Raw genomic sequence first — 15281 nt, forward strand, 5'->3', positions numbered from 1 at the left:
TGACGAAATGCCTGGGTTCTTGAATGGATGCTCTCCAAAAATGATATTTGGGATGAGTTTGGCAATCCTGCAACCTAACGTCATGCACCATCTATAGCAATTGGACTTGAGCGGTTATAGCGGTAAAAAGCATAAGAAGTGTTTGTTTCAATCGAGGTATTCACACAAGTTTTCTTTCTTTTAGTTGGTATTTGGTTATTTTGTTGATCACTAAAATCTAAATAAAGGATTAGTTGAATGTCATATAGCATTTCGCTAATATAGAATTTAGCCGCACAGCTTGTGGAGTAATCACTTCTTAAAGATAGTCGATTTTTCTAGCAAATGAACTGCCAAAGAAGGAAGTTATTAGAGCTATCTTTCTCAGTTACTTATGCAACTGTGAGCCAGATTTTTTTGTTCAATTTACTACCAACTAATTAATTAATAAACATTTATTGAAAGCAGCAAATATGTGACCGGAATACTATGTCCTAAATATTTATTATAATATAAAACACATATACAGGTATGGTAAGTACAAATACAAGCACCCTCAAGTACAGCGAGCCAAGTTGCCCATTTCCACCACAAATGAGTAGAGAGTAACTTAGCAGCGAGTTCTCTGTTAATATGCCCAATTATTTAAAAGTTATTAGCAGGCATCAATTTTTTAGCATTTTTTTTCAACTACAAAACACTGTGCTCTGGCATGTCTTAACCACATTTTTATTAACGACATGCAAATGGTTATTGCCGTTGAGAGAAATAGCACATGCGATGTGCAAGCATGCAACACAGAGAGCCCAAAATAAGTAATCCGCCAATGATGATGATGAAATGAGCGGCAGCTCAGAGCACAGCAGTGCATGTTTAAATATGGAAAGATCCATTTGTGTGAGCCCGTCGGTCAGTCTGGCGTACAAACGAAGTCAGCTGCTATGAAGTTAGTATGCTTGCTTATGCTTGCCACTCTTGACTCTGTCACTTTGAGAGACCACAATAACCCGGCCAAACGAAACAAGCCAGCTACTACTTCTCAGACTTTACAAGCAGACGATTATGCGAGCAAATGAGTACGCGATTCTATCTGCCGGTCTGTCGAAGTGAGTGTGGCAATATTTGTGTATAGAGTGTGTATAGTAGATATTTGTTTTTCGTTTAAACTTTAAAACGTGCTGCTAAAATCTATAGTAAATCATTGATGTGAGAAACGTGTAAGCGGCAACAAGTTCAAGTTTCGCGACGCTATATATGTACATATCTATTGATACATAAATACATATTGTATATACACATATATATAAATATATTAGTGCGACACGAATACTCCTGGAATACAATTCGGTACAACGTGAGTACAAAACGCGAATGTTACAATTTACCCTAAAGAATGTGCACTAGGCAAATCGAGTCGAGTCGAGACTATAAAATGGTTTGCGTGAAATCGCAACCATATTTCGATATTTGAACCTACACATTGGTTCTCGATTGGTTTTGTGGCAATTTGACGACAGTGTAGAAGGAACGAATATGTGATTGTGAAATTTTTTCGTTAAATATTTAAGAACTTACGTGTATTATATATGTACATACGTACATACATACATACACAAGAGTACATACGTATATAACTTTGCTTGGTTTTTTATGAAGTAAAGCGATAAGCTCGACAAAGCGGCGTCTGTGTTGAATGAATTTCATTTGTTTTTCCAGGGCGGCACATTAACGAAATTCGATATGCCAACGACGCGGTTGTGCGGTGCAAAATGAGTAGTGAGTGAAGTGATTAGAAGGCTTAACTGTGCAAGAGATAGTCTAAAAGAGTGAAGAGTGGCACAACAGTGGATGTTTACACCTTTTGTGAAAAGTGCTGAGGTTTTTGAGTGAATAGTTTTTCCAACAATTGGAAAAGCAGACTGAGTGTTAATAGTGAGTAGTAGGGCGAAGAAAAAAAAAAACAAAAACAGTGCCCAACTTATAGCGAATGACCTACTGGTTGTGCTGTATGTGAGTAATATTTATGTTTTTTCTAACACAGTTTGTTTGTTTGTTTTGTTTAGCTGCCTATTCTACGCTTCAAAGCAGTATAACTAATTAACGGCTAACAAAGTTTAATTACACCAAAAGATTATTGCAAATGGAAAGTTATCTTGCAGTTTAATTAGGTAAATTTTTATATAAACACAGGTAAATTTTTATATAAACATATTTTGAAAAATATTTTACTCCCATTAACTAACTCCATATTAATTTTTTCCATACTTTTTCTACACATTTTTAAATGATTACTAATTTAAACATAACACCAAAAATTTACAAGGTATTTACCTCATTGGCTTATTGACTGTTATTGATGCCATTCTTATGATCAACAACCAACATCATTCTTTTGGGAAACTCAAATTTATTCTCAATTTATCAACCCCCTGACTCTCCATAAGTAGGTTGCCCTTGAAAGAGTAATCAAGCGAACGACAGGAATTTTTAAACTGAGGTGCGAATTTACACATTAAGGTGGTTCATCTTGGCTGGCTTAACATATATTATATTAGCAGCTTAGGCTATAGCAACATACGCAAAGAAAAATTATGCGAAGGGTTTATGCGCCTTTGCGAATATTATAGCCGAATGAACAAACAATGAGCTCTCTAAGCTTCACAGCGAGTTTGTCATAATACAGTACATATAGACCCAGTGGCTTCGCTAGTTAAGTAATAACTTTTATAGAAATCTTAAGTTTTTCTTTTTCTGCTCTTCCTACATTGCATAGCTACACTCCGCTTATGAATGGAAATCAGTCAAGCAGGCTTATTTCTGAGTATTGCCTGACGATCATACAGATATGGTAATCTGATTGCCTTATGTTACGATTGCCTTAAGTTGTGATTACTACTGCCTGTTTTCAGACAGAAAGATTCCACCACAACTATTTAGTTCAGTTTATGCATATAACACATAGGCTGAAAAGTCCCGGGCCTGAAAGAGAAAACAAATTTTTTTGTTGTTCAAAATCATTGTTTTGATTGACTTGTACACGGTGCGTTTTCTTGATGACACACACAGTTTTTTCTTCGCCATATTCGGTCTTCTTCTTCTTAATTGGCGCGATAACCGCTTACGCGATTTTGGCCGAGATTAACAAAGCGCGCCAGTCGTTTCTTTCTCGTGCTAACCGGCGCCAATTGGACACTCCAAGTGAAGCCAAGTCCCTCTCCACCTGATCTTTCCAACGCAGAGGAGGCCGCCCTCTTCCTCTGCTACCACCAGCTGGTACCGCATCGAATACTTTCAAAGCCGGAGCGTTTGTATCCATTCGGACGACATGACCCAGCCAACGAAGCCGCTGGATCTTTATTCGCTGCGCTATGTCTATGTCGTCGTAAAGCTCATGCTCATTGTTCCATCGTCTACGATATTCGCCGTTGCCAACGTGCAAAGGTCCAAAAATCTTACGCAGAATCTTTCTCTCGAACACTCCAAGCGTCGCTTCATCGGATGTTGTCATCGTCCAAGCTTCTGCGCCATACGTTAGGACGGGCATGATGAGAGTCTTGTAGAGTGTTAGTTTTGTTCGACGAGAGAGGACTTTACTGCTCAATTGCCTACTTAGTCCAAAGTAGCACTTGTTGGCAAGAGAGATTCTACGTTGGATTTCAAGGCTGACATTGTTATCGGTGTTAATGCTGGTTCCTAAATACACGAAGTCTTTTACAACCTCAAAATTATAACTGTCAACAGTGACGTGGGTGCCGATACGCGAGTGCGCCGACTGTTTGTTTGAAGACAGGAGGTACTTCGTTTTGTCCTCGTTCACCACCAAACCCATTCGCTTTGCCTCTTTATCCAGTTTGGAGAAGGCAGAACTAACAGCGCGGTTGTTAAGGCCGATGATGTCAATATCATCGGCGTACGCCAGCAATTGTACGCTCTTATAAAAAATTGTGCCTGAGCGATTAAGTTCTGCGGCTCGTACGATGCTCTCCAACATCAGGTTAAAGAAGTCACACGACAGCGAGTCACCCTGTCTGAAACCTCGTTTGGTATCAAACGGCTCGGAGAGGTCCTTCCCAATTCTGACGGCGCTGCTGGTGTTGAGCAACGTCATCTTACATAGCCGTATTAGTTTTGCGGGGATACCAAATTCAGACATCGCGGCATACAGGTAACTCCTTTCCGTACTGTCGAATGCAGCTTTGAAGTCGACGAAAAGATGGTGTGTGTCGATTCTCCTTTCATGGGTCTTTTCCAAGATTTGGCGTATTGTGAATATTTGGTCGATGGTAGACTTTCCAGGTCTGAAGCCACACTGATAAGGTCCAATCAGTTGGTTGACGGTGGGCTTCAGCCTTTCACACAATACGCTCGCTAGAACCTTATAGGCGATATTTAGAAGACTAATCCCGCGGTAATTGGCACAAATTGCAGGATCGCCCTTCTTATGGATTGGGCAGAGCACACTTAAATTCCAATCGGCAGGCATGCTTTCATCCGACCATATTCTGCATAGGAGCTGATGCATGCACCTTACCAGCTCCTCGCCGCCATGTTTGAATAGCTCAGCCGGCAGTCCGTCGGCGCCCGCGGCTTTGTTGTTCTTTAGCCGTGATATTGCTATTCTCACCTCGTCATGGTCGGGTAACGGAACGACAATTCCGTCGTCAACGATTGGGGTATCGGGATCTTCACATTCTCTATGACATGCGCAGCTGTCACCGTTTAACAGGTTCGAGAAGTGTTCCCTCCATAATTTAAGATTGCTCTGTACGTCAGTCACCAGATCACCGTCTTTGTTCTTACAGGACAACGCCCCGGTCTTAAAACCTTCTGTAAGCCGCCGAACTTTCTGGTAAAATTTTCGGGCGTTGTTCCTATTGGCCAGCATCTCAAGCTCCTCGCACTCACGTATTTCGGCCTCTCGTTTCTTCTGTCGGATAATACGTCTCTCTTCCTTTTTCAGCTCTCTGTAGCGATCCCACATGGCTCGCGTTGCGCCCGATCGCAGCGTGGCTCTATAGGCGGCATCCTTTCTTTCTGCGGCAGCATGACATTCCTCGTCGTACCAATTGTTTTTTCGGGCTCGCCGGAATCCGATTTCTTCTTCGGCGGCGGTACGTAGGGAACGAGAAATGTTGCTCCATTGCTCGCGCATGCCGACTTGTTGGGCAGTGCTCTCCGAGAGCAGGAGTGAGAGTCGAGTGGCGAATCTTCTGGCTGTCTGTTGTGATTGCAGCTTTTCGATGTTGAACATTCTTTGCGTAGGTAGATGTACGTTTTTTGCTGCACAGAGGCGGGTGCGCAGTTTGGCTGCAACAAGGTAATGATCCGAGTCGATGTTGGGTCCTCGGATCGTGCGTACATCTAATACACTAGAAGCGTGTCTTCCATCTATCACAACATGATCGATCTGGTTTCGCGTTTTCCGATCAGGAGACAGCCAGGTAGCTTGGTGTATCTTTTTATGCTGGAATCTGGTGCTGCAGACTACCATGTTTCGGGCCCCGGCGAAGTCTATCAGCCTCTGTCCGTTACCGGATGTTTCGTTGTGCAGGCTGAATTTTCCGACTGTGGGACCAAAAATTCCCTCCTTGCCCACCCTGGCGTTGAAGTCGCCAAGCACGATTTTTATGTCGTGGCGGGGGCAGCGCTCATAGGAACGTTCCAAGCGCTCATAGAAGGAATCTTTGGTCGCATCGTCCTTCTCTTCCGTCGGGGCGTGGGCGCAAATTAGCGATATGTTGAAAAATCTGGCTTTGATGCGGATTGTTGCGAGACGCTCGTCCACCGGAGTGAACGACAGTACTTGGCGACGAAGTCTCTCTCCCACAACAAATCCGACACCGAATTTGCGCTCCTTTACATGGCAGCTGTAGTAGACGTCGCAAGGTCCCATGGTTTTCTTACCTTGCCCCGTCCATCGCATCTCTTGGATGGCAGTGATGTCAGCCTTTACTCTCACGAGGACATCAACCAGCCGGGCAGAGGCACCTTCCCCATTAAGGGACCGGACATTCCAGGTGCATGCCCTCAAATCATATTCCTTATTTCGTTTGCAGGGGTCGTCATCAGTAAAGGCAGTTCTCATCCGAGGCTTGTTAATTCTTTTCATTGGGGGGGATTTTTAAGTGGCGGGTCCCAAACCCAGCGCACAACCAGCTATCCTGGAATGCTTCGCCTTCTCACGTTAGCTCACTCCCGAACGGGTGTTCGGAAGCTACCCAGAGGATACGTGGGCTAATCCCGGCCGTTGTGAGCTGCTTGAACCATATGTAGAAGAATCGTCCTGGCCACTCCCAAGTGAATGGCGATCAGTAACTTTCCCCACTTGCGTGGACTTCTACACATGGAACCATCCTCCATATTCGGTCGTTTCTTTGCAATCTCCGTCTTCAAACGCTCTAATGACGCTTAATATTCACTGTAGATGGTATTTCCCTTCCCAAGATAGTCGATGAATATTACACCACACACATCCCAATATACCGAGGCCATAACCTTTCTAGCCGATTGTTGTGCTTTGGACGAGGTTCACTGGTTGCTGTCCACTCAGTCATGTTTCATTCATTGTCACCTATCAACGCAAAAATTTTTGTTTTCGGTCAACAGTTAGCGAACGCGGCACCCGCTTAGAACAGAGCTTTCTCATAGTCAAATGGTCATGCAATATAAATCCAACGCGTACTTTTAATATAATATATTTACGATGACAGCATACTGACGCAACTTCAAAACGATTTTGTGAATATTTACGATGATTTCTGGTGTTACCGTCTCATTTGGACGTCCACTGATTTGTGCATCATCAGTGTCTCTACAACAACGTTTTTAGTTAGCGAATCAACGTTTTATTGCTATTTCTGATGGGGCGGAGTCCTCATAATACTTTTCAAGCCATTGCCTTGCTGGAGCAGCATTTTTCCCCATAAAATTAAAACATGAAACTCTTTTTGATCGCTTGCTTTGAAACCAACAAAAGCCCAATAACTCACGAGCTAATAAATAGAATAACATGAAATTTTAACCACTGTCTTTTTAAGATTGGTACTAACTGAAAATAGGTGAATGCAGTAAGCCTAGTGCGATCTATGTGTTAGGCCCGAGACTTTTCAGTCTGTGTGAAATATGAAATTTTTGCTTTATAATATTGCCGGATTTGTCACTAAACTGGCATTAGCTTTCTTGTTTTGTTGTTATTCAACGAAATCTAAACAATATCAAAAATTTCGTTAAAATTTAATCGGAGAAACGATTTGAAAATTTGCATTATTATGAAAGAAGTTCTTTCGAGGAACTACTCCTGAAAACAACTTAAACAAAAAAATTCCAGACAGTGAGGAGTAGAAGAGAATTACCACAACGTACACAGTAGCCTTTTATCCAAAAAGTTATTTAGATTATTTACCTGTTCAGGCAAGTCCGCCATTTTTTTTAACCGTTAGTGTTGCTTTAGTATAAGTTTCATTGGTAAATACGGCGGCAATAATTGCTTGATTTATTTAAACCACGAATTGACCTTATTCTATTGCAAATTGTATTAGATGTGCATGAAAAACTACCGGATGACAAAACACAAGGTTCTGATAACTCGATATTTAACCCAACTTAGGCATCCCCACTGTGGTTGCTCCTTGTTACCTAAGAATGACTCTCAATGGGTCGATCACTATGCCAGTTTATTATTAAAACTCTCAGCAATAATTTTGCCAGTTTAATAAACGTTTCTTACCGAAAAATGCCAAAAATGTCCAACGCTTAATTTTTTTGTTTTATTTCAAAAAATTATAAACTTTTAGTGTTACAAAAACAAAATTTGTATACTGAAATATGTAAATATATATTTATGTATGTACTCGTATATAAATGGTCCTTACACCCCTTGTTGGGTGAGCTCCTTTGCTTATTTTCGGTGGATGTGATAATCACATATATTACATACCAAAATGCTTATAATGGTGAGAGGAGTCGATTTAGTCATGTCTGTCCGACCGTGAGTATGGCAACTTGATACAGAGTAGGTTGGTATAGAAAGTTGCCGAAATCGGTCAATAATACTCATATAACGGTTATATACAAACAAAAAATGTTATATATCTGTTGTAAGCAATTAATTGTATAAATAGTGAACCTAAAAAAGAAAATAAAGGAAATCTAAAGTTTAATGTTAAGTCTAAAATCTAATGTTAAAAGCTAACTATAACTCTCACTGTATATGAGTTTGTTTGATTTCAAAAATTAACACCGAGCTCAAATTTAATATTACTAAATGTGCGCTGGTGTATAAAATTCCGGGTGAGCCGAATTTGGCACTTCCTTACTTGTTTGCTTTAAGGTTTCAATTGGTTTATTTGAGATTAATTTACATTTTTTTTCTAATGTGAAAATTTTGAGCTTCTCACCATGAAAAGGCTAGACCACCCTAATGTGCATTTGTACTCGCGTGTATGCGTGCATGAACTCTACATTGGTCGGGCGACTGCTAGTTTGCTCTGTTAGTCGCGTTTTCCTTAGCTACCACGCTGTTTTTGTCATTTTGTCATTTTGCGTTTTGTTTATTTTTATTTCGGCTTTTACTTTTAATTACAAGAATGTGTTGTTTTTATTTTCGCTACTGTTTTCAATATCTGTTATTTATTATTTTTACGTGGAAATGTTGCTTATTTATCGGACGCTTCTGCTAGCTAGGATAAAATATGAAACTAAGTATGAATTTGGTAATTGCGATGGTACGAATCACGTGGACGGGTATTTGCTTATGTATTATTTATGCATGAGTGTGTGTGCGTATGCTGAATGTCACACAAGTGCTTATAATTTCATTATTAATTACTGAAAATATTCCTGAATTTACTGAAAATAGTCTCGGGAAGAAATTGAATACTTTCCGCTAGTCGCAATTTCAAAGAAGTGAAAAATACCTGTCAATTTTATGCTAACTATGTAATTAATGCTGACTAAAAAACTGCTCATTATTGTCGTCAGAAATACCTCAGTGTCTAAAGTGCTCAGCATGGTCTTGGAGGGTATGTGTGCAGTATATGTACATACGTACGTATACACAAACGTATGGATTTTAGACATATCAGTACTTTTTATGAGAGTCAAATTCGTTTGCAAAATCCATGGCCACTCGAAATGTTTTTTGTTGTTTTTGTGTGTGGTGAATTTTGATTAAAATAAATGCATAAAAAACGTGTGCTCCGAGAAAAATTACTTACTTCAAAAAACAAAAAAAAAAATATGTCTGAGCACACCATTAACAAAAAAAATATTAATAATACAAATTCAAGATATTGCAAAATTGGATACATATATGTATATTGCAGAGCGTATTTAGTATGCTAAAATATTTGTTCAACAACAACTACCTTCCATGCCATTTTACTTTTGCTAATGCACCTGCTGAGTACTTTTTCTGCTCTTGATCGTAATAGTTTGACTGCCTTTGGGGCTTTGTTGACACTGAAGTCGTATATAAAAATTTCGACAGCAATTTCTTAGAAAGTATCCTCCACCTAAACAAAGTATTGCAATTTAAAAAAAATATCTATGGAAATAATAATTCTCCATTGTGAACAATCGTTTAAAACTGCGCAACTTTTTTTTGTGTTTGTTTATTTTTTGTTTATTTTAAATTTGCATACACCGTAAAATAAAATGAATACAGTCAACCAACAAATAATAAATACTATACACTATACGACTATAAGTACTACATATGTTAATACTATACGGTGCTATCCGAAGAATTCCGATGTTCTCGCTTTTTCTCGCGGTCACTTGACCTACCGTCCCATGCTGCGTGCTAATTTTTGAAATTATTAAAAAACCAAATAAATTATAAAAACTTTAACCCTGCTCCGTCATCCTTCGTCAAAATGACTACGCGCGATTTTATTTTAAAATTAAAACCGGTTTTTTTAGATTGTTTTGGTCTGAATTTTCTGATAGCGTTAGTTGGTTAGAAGCTGTTGGTGGACGAAGACATACAGCAAACAACGCACATTTTAAGTATTTTTGTTTTCGCTTATAATTTTTTGCCGTAGTCAAAATGACGAAAGATGACGTTTGTGTAACTTCCAGTTTTGACGGGGTACTTTTTTAGTACGAATAATTTTATCGTAACTCTAAAATGGCTAATCAACAATCACTAACAGATAAACAAATTGAGAAATTTCTCTCTTGTTGTGATTGCAACGATGAATTTGAAAGCGATGAAAGTGAAATAGGTTGTGACACAGAAGTTGAGGAAGAGGATTTCGTTGCAAACACCAGCTCATCAGATGAAGCAACTGATGAGGATGAAGATAACGTTATTACATGTGAGAAAACTATACTTCGAGGGAAAAATGGTCATAAATGGTCATCAATTAAAGGTACAACTCATCATTATGGGCTAAATATCGTACATAAAAGTCGAGGGCCTACCCGTCAGTGTAAAAACCTAATTGATCCGTTCGACTGTTTCAAACTGTTCATAACAGGAGATATCGTCGACGAAGTTGTAAAGTGGACAAATGTTGAAATAAATCAACACCAATCAATCTTACTAGCAAATACGGATCAGACACAACGACGTAACACAAATACAAATGAAATATATGCAGTTATGGGTATATTGGTGTTGACCGCTGTTAAAAAAGATCAGCATTTATCTGTGGAGGAATTATTTGACAGGTGTTATTCTGGATCCATCTACGCAAGCGTTCTTACCAAAGCCAGATTTCAATTTCTTATGTCCTGCCTGCGGTTTGACGATAAATCTCTGCGCCTGCAATTAGTGGGTGATAAATTCGCACCCATCAGAAAAATATGGGAAATGTTTGTAAAAAAATGCAGGGAAAATTACAGTCCTGGTCCATACCTTACAGTGGACGAACAGCTTTTGGCTTTCCGAGGCAAGTGCAGTTTCAAGATGTATATCCCGAATAAGCCTGCCAAATATGGAATTAAAATGGTGATGTTATGTGATAGTGGCACCAAGTATATGGTGGACGCAATTCCATATTTGGGCAAAAATTCGAACAATACTATAATGCCTCTTGGAGAATTCTATGTGAAAGAGCTTACGAAAACTGTACATGGCTCAAACCGAAATATTACAATGGACAACTGGTTCACTTCAATGCCTCTGGCAAAATCATTAGGGCAGAGCCCATACAATTTGACAATTGTCGGCACTCTTCGGTCAAATAAAAGAGAAATTCCAGTTCAGCTAAAAGAAAAAAAGGGTCGTAAGTGCGGTTCGGCCATGTTTTGCTACGACAGCAACTTAACATTGTTATCGTATAAGCCGAAGCCAAACAAAATGGTTTATCTTTTATCCTCATGTAACGACCAGGGCACTATCAATTCCAATACAAATAAACCCAACATGGTGGAGTTTTATAATTGTACCAAAGGAGGAGTTGATACATTCGATCAGATGTGCAGTGTTATGAGCTGTTCAAGAAAAACTAACAGATGGCCATTATGTCAATTTTTCGGAATTTTAAACATAGCTTTAATTAATTCATATATAATTTATACCCATAATGTGTTTATGAAATTTAATTAATTTAAATAATTTAATTTTATGAAAAAACTTTTTGCGGAACTCATAAAAGAGCAACTAAAGGACAGGCTTGTTATGCCAACAATAACATCCACTGTGAGAAATGATATCGAGAATCAGCTTCAAATAAATAAATCTACAGAATCTGAAAACAAAATACCAAAAAGTTCAACTGGAAAAAGAAAAATATGCGCAGTTTGTCCTTCTGCTAAACGAAGAATGACAAACGTCGTTTGTGCAAAGTGCAAGAAAGGGCTGTGCGGCGAGCACAAAATAGAAGTTTGTGACTCATGCTTTATATGAAATAATTTATCTTAAAACTAATGTTCCTTTTTTAGTTTAATGTACAATATTATTTATAAGAAACTATAAGACTTAATGGATAAAAATGTGATTTATTTTTTATTTGAAATGTTATATAATATATTAAGTTTTTTAAAACACCATGCCAATTGAAAGAAGGCTATTCAATGTTAATTTTACGCCAAAAAAATAATAAAATTTTATGAGTTTCGTTAAATATTAATTTTAAAGTATCTAAATAAAAATAACAAATCAATTTTGATACCTATTTTTGTTGACAAGTTTTTTTACAGCTTTTTAAAATACATCGTAGTCAAAATGACGAAGGATGACGTTAGTGTACAATAAATAAGGATGACGTTCTAGGGTTAAGAACAAATAAATAGTACGGCTTTATTTTAGAAATAATTCTCAATAGGCTTCCCATCACATTCTATGTGACAATTTATTTTGTGTTTAACCCTTTACAAAATATGAGCCCATATATGGTGCAGTTTTGATTCGATTTTATTTACAAATTAAATATTATAATTATTCCATTAAATAAATAATTATAATAACAACAATATCTATAAAATAATATAACTAATAAAATAAAAAGCAAAAAAAAAGTATGATTTTATGATCTTCCGAAATAGCCTCACTTTAGTGCAAGTGGGAGAAACAGCAGAAATGAAGTGCAAGTGATTAATTTTCAATACACAATAACAGAGTAAAGCGTAAGTATTTTTTGACAAAAACATATTTTCATGGAATCACGATATTCATATTTCTCGATGGATAATATTAGCTGTGCAACTAAGTTCAATAGAAGCCGCCAGCCGTGTGTGCTAGTCGATTCTAACATAACCTAAACGTCATAAACCATACTTAGACATATGGTTAACAAACTTCTTTGACACATTAGTGATTTTGTTTTGGTATCGTATACTCTTTGGTTTATACTTTGTTTTGTCTGTCTGATTTTGTGCCCAATAATCGTCATTTGCCGGAAGTGTTGATTTTCCTCTTTCATTCGAAAAGAAAACGGCGGCTGAAGCGCATCGAGAGCTACAAAAAGTTTATGGAGATGCTGCTTTAAGTGAAACAATGTGTCGAGATTGGTTCCGTCGCTTCAAAGACGGTGATTTTAATGTTGACGACCGTCCGCGTGAAGGCAGGCCAAAAACCTTCGAAGACGCTGAATTGGAGGCATTGCTCAATGAGGATCCATGTCAAACGCACTAAGAGCTTGCTTCAGTATTAGGAGTTACCCTCCAATCCGCCAATCCATTTCCAAGCGATTGCATGCTTTGGAAATGATTCAGAAGCAGGGGACTTGGGTTCCTTATGAGTTAAAACCAAGGGATGTTGAACGTCGTTTTTTCGCCTGTGAACAACTGCACCAGCGGCAAAAAGGAAGTGTTTTCTTCATCGCATCGTGATGGGTGATGAAAAATGGATTCAGCGCAGCAATCCCAAGAAAAGAAAGTCATGGGGACTGCCCGGTCATGCTTCTGCGTCATCGTCTCGGCCGAATATTCACGCTGCGAAGGTTATGCTATGTATTTGGTGGGACCAAATTGGTCTTATTATTATGTTTAAACCAAACGAAACCATTACGGGGGATCGTTATCGACTTCAATTGATGCGATTGAGCCGAGCACTACGCAAGAAGCGGCCGCAATATGCGGAGAGGCATGAAAAAGTGATTTTACAGCATGGCAACGCTCAGCCTCACATTGCCAAACCGGTTAAAACCTACCTGGAAACACTGAAATGGGAAATCCTACCCCTTCCGTCATATTCTCCAGGTATTGCGCCGTCCGATTATCACCTGTTCCGATCGATGACACATGGTCTAGCTGACCAGCAGTTCCATTCATATGAAAACATCAAACAATGGCTTGATCCGTGGATAGCCTCAAAAGATGAAAAGTTTTACCGCGACGGTATACGAGATCTACCAGAAAGTTGGGAAAAAGTAGTAGCCAGACATGGGCAATACTTTCAATGATTCACTTGTAACCATTTTTTCAGAATAAAGTTGTATTTTCATAAAAAAAACAGCGAGAACTTAGTTGAGCACCTTATATTTTTTCCGCTTTTCAACTGTTTGCTATACTTTACAACTAGTTTTTATATATGGTTCCATAAAGAAATAAAGAAATTCAAAACTTTATCATTATTTTTCTTTGAATTTGCTTTTCAAAAGAAGTGAGTTCTAAATACGAAACCAATACTTTCATCGATAAAATTTGAAAGCCGATTTACTTTAAAATGATATACAAATTTTACTAAATGACAAAAGTTTGTCTAAAAGTAATCGTAACAACGATTGCTATTCCTGTAAAAACACCTTCTTAATGGTGTACATACCTACATACATAAATACACATATAGGTACAAACACTTTCCGTTTAAATGCAAATAAGATAAGATATAATCAATCCATAAACCTCGCAATTGTAACTTATGTACATATTTAAAAAAGCCATCGCTATGCATCATAAAACGCGCCATATACTAGGTTGCTCAATAAGTTTTGCGGTTCGATAAGAAGAACACAATTGTATGGTTTGAAACTCACTCTATAATTCAGTAGAGTCTCCCTAAACATGAATACACTTGTTCCAACGAGATTCTAATTCTTGAATTCCATCCCTGAAGAGAACATCTGGAAGGGTTGCAAAATACGCTTCCGCAACTGTTACGACCTCATCATTTGATGAAAACGCTATCCACGCATGAATTTTTTTAGGTCTAGAAACAGATGAAAGTGGCTAGGAGTCAAATATGGTGAATGCGGTGAATGCTCCAACAATTTGAACTTTAATTCATTTCAGCTATCGTCAAAATGCTGTTGTAACACGGTTCTATTGTGAATTTTTTTTTTTTTGCGCAAACTAACTAACTAAAAGGTTGCACGAATATTCAAATTTTATTGTTTTACCACTTTCTGCACACGAACTTGTTTCGGAGCCGAAGAACCAAGCTTACACTATTCTTTAGCCTCTTGTTTTGATTAAGAATCGTGGTCATAGACCCAAGTCTCATCCGTAGGGATGAATCGACTCACAAACTCCTCTTTATCCTCTCGAAAAAGCTCTAAATGTTGCTGAGGCAGTCGCATTCGAATGGGTATTTTTATTCCATTGTTGGCGAATGTGGGTGCCACACAGCTTTCTGCTTTCTCAAACCCAATACTTCAGTCACAATTTAGCTTACACTGCCCAATGAGCTGCCAAGGGATTCTATTAAATTTCTCTCATTCACTCGACGATTTTCCAATACGATATTCCATATTTTTTCTGCTTGACGTTAATCATCTTCAAGGATTGTACGACCATGTTTAATTTCAGCAATCCATCTTTCTACTGTATTAATTAAAGGCGAAAAGTCCTTATACACTTTCAACATTCGTTCGTAAATTTCTCTTGCTTTTAAACTTTCCAAATATAAAAATTCA

At 38.3% G+C, this 15281-nt stretch overlaps 1 protein-coding gene across 2 annotated transcripts in view; it reads left to right on the forward strand.

Moving 5' to 3' along the window:
• Positions 1–8454: 8454 nt before the first annotated feature.
• The window catches only part of LOC128862121 (anion exchange protein 3), a 203188-nt gene continuing 196361 nt past the window's right edge, over positions 8455–15281 (forward strand). The window contains exon 1 of one of the 2 annotated variants that reach the window (XM_054100573.1): positions 8455–8702. The gene's annotated coding sequence lies outside the window, so the exon portion shown is untranslated. The remainder of the gene's footprint in view (positions 8703–15281) is intronic. The other variant, XM_054100570.1, reaches the window with a different exon arrangement.

This window comes from Anastrepha ludens, chromosome 4 (assembly GCF_028408465.1).
Source record: "Anastrepha ludens isolate Willacy chromosome 4, idAnaLude1.1, whole genome shotgun sequence".
In the NCBI taxonomy this organism is placed as follows: domain Eukaryota; kingdom Metazoa; phylum Arthropoda; class Insecta; order Diptera; family Tephritidae; genus Anastrepha; species Anastrepha ludens.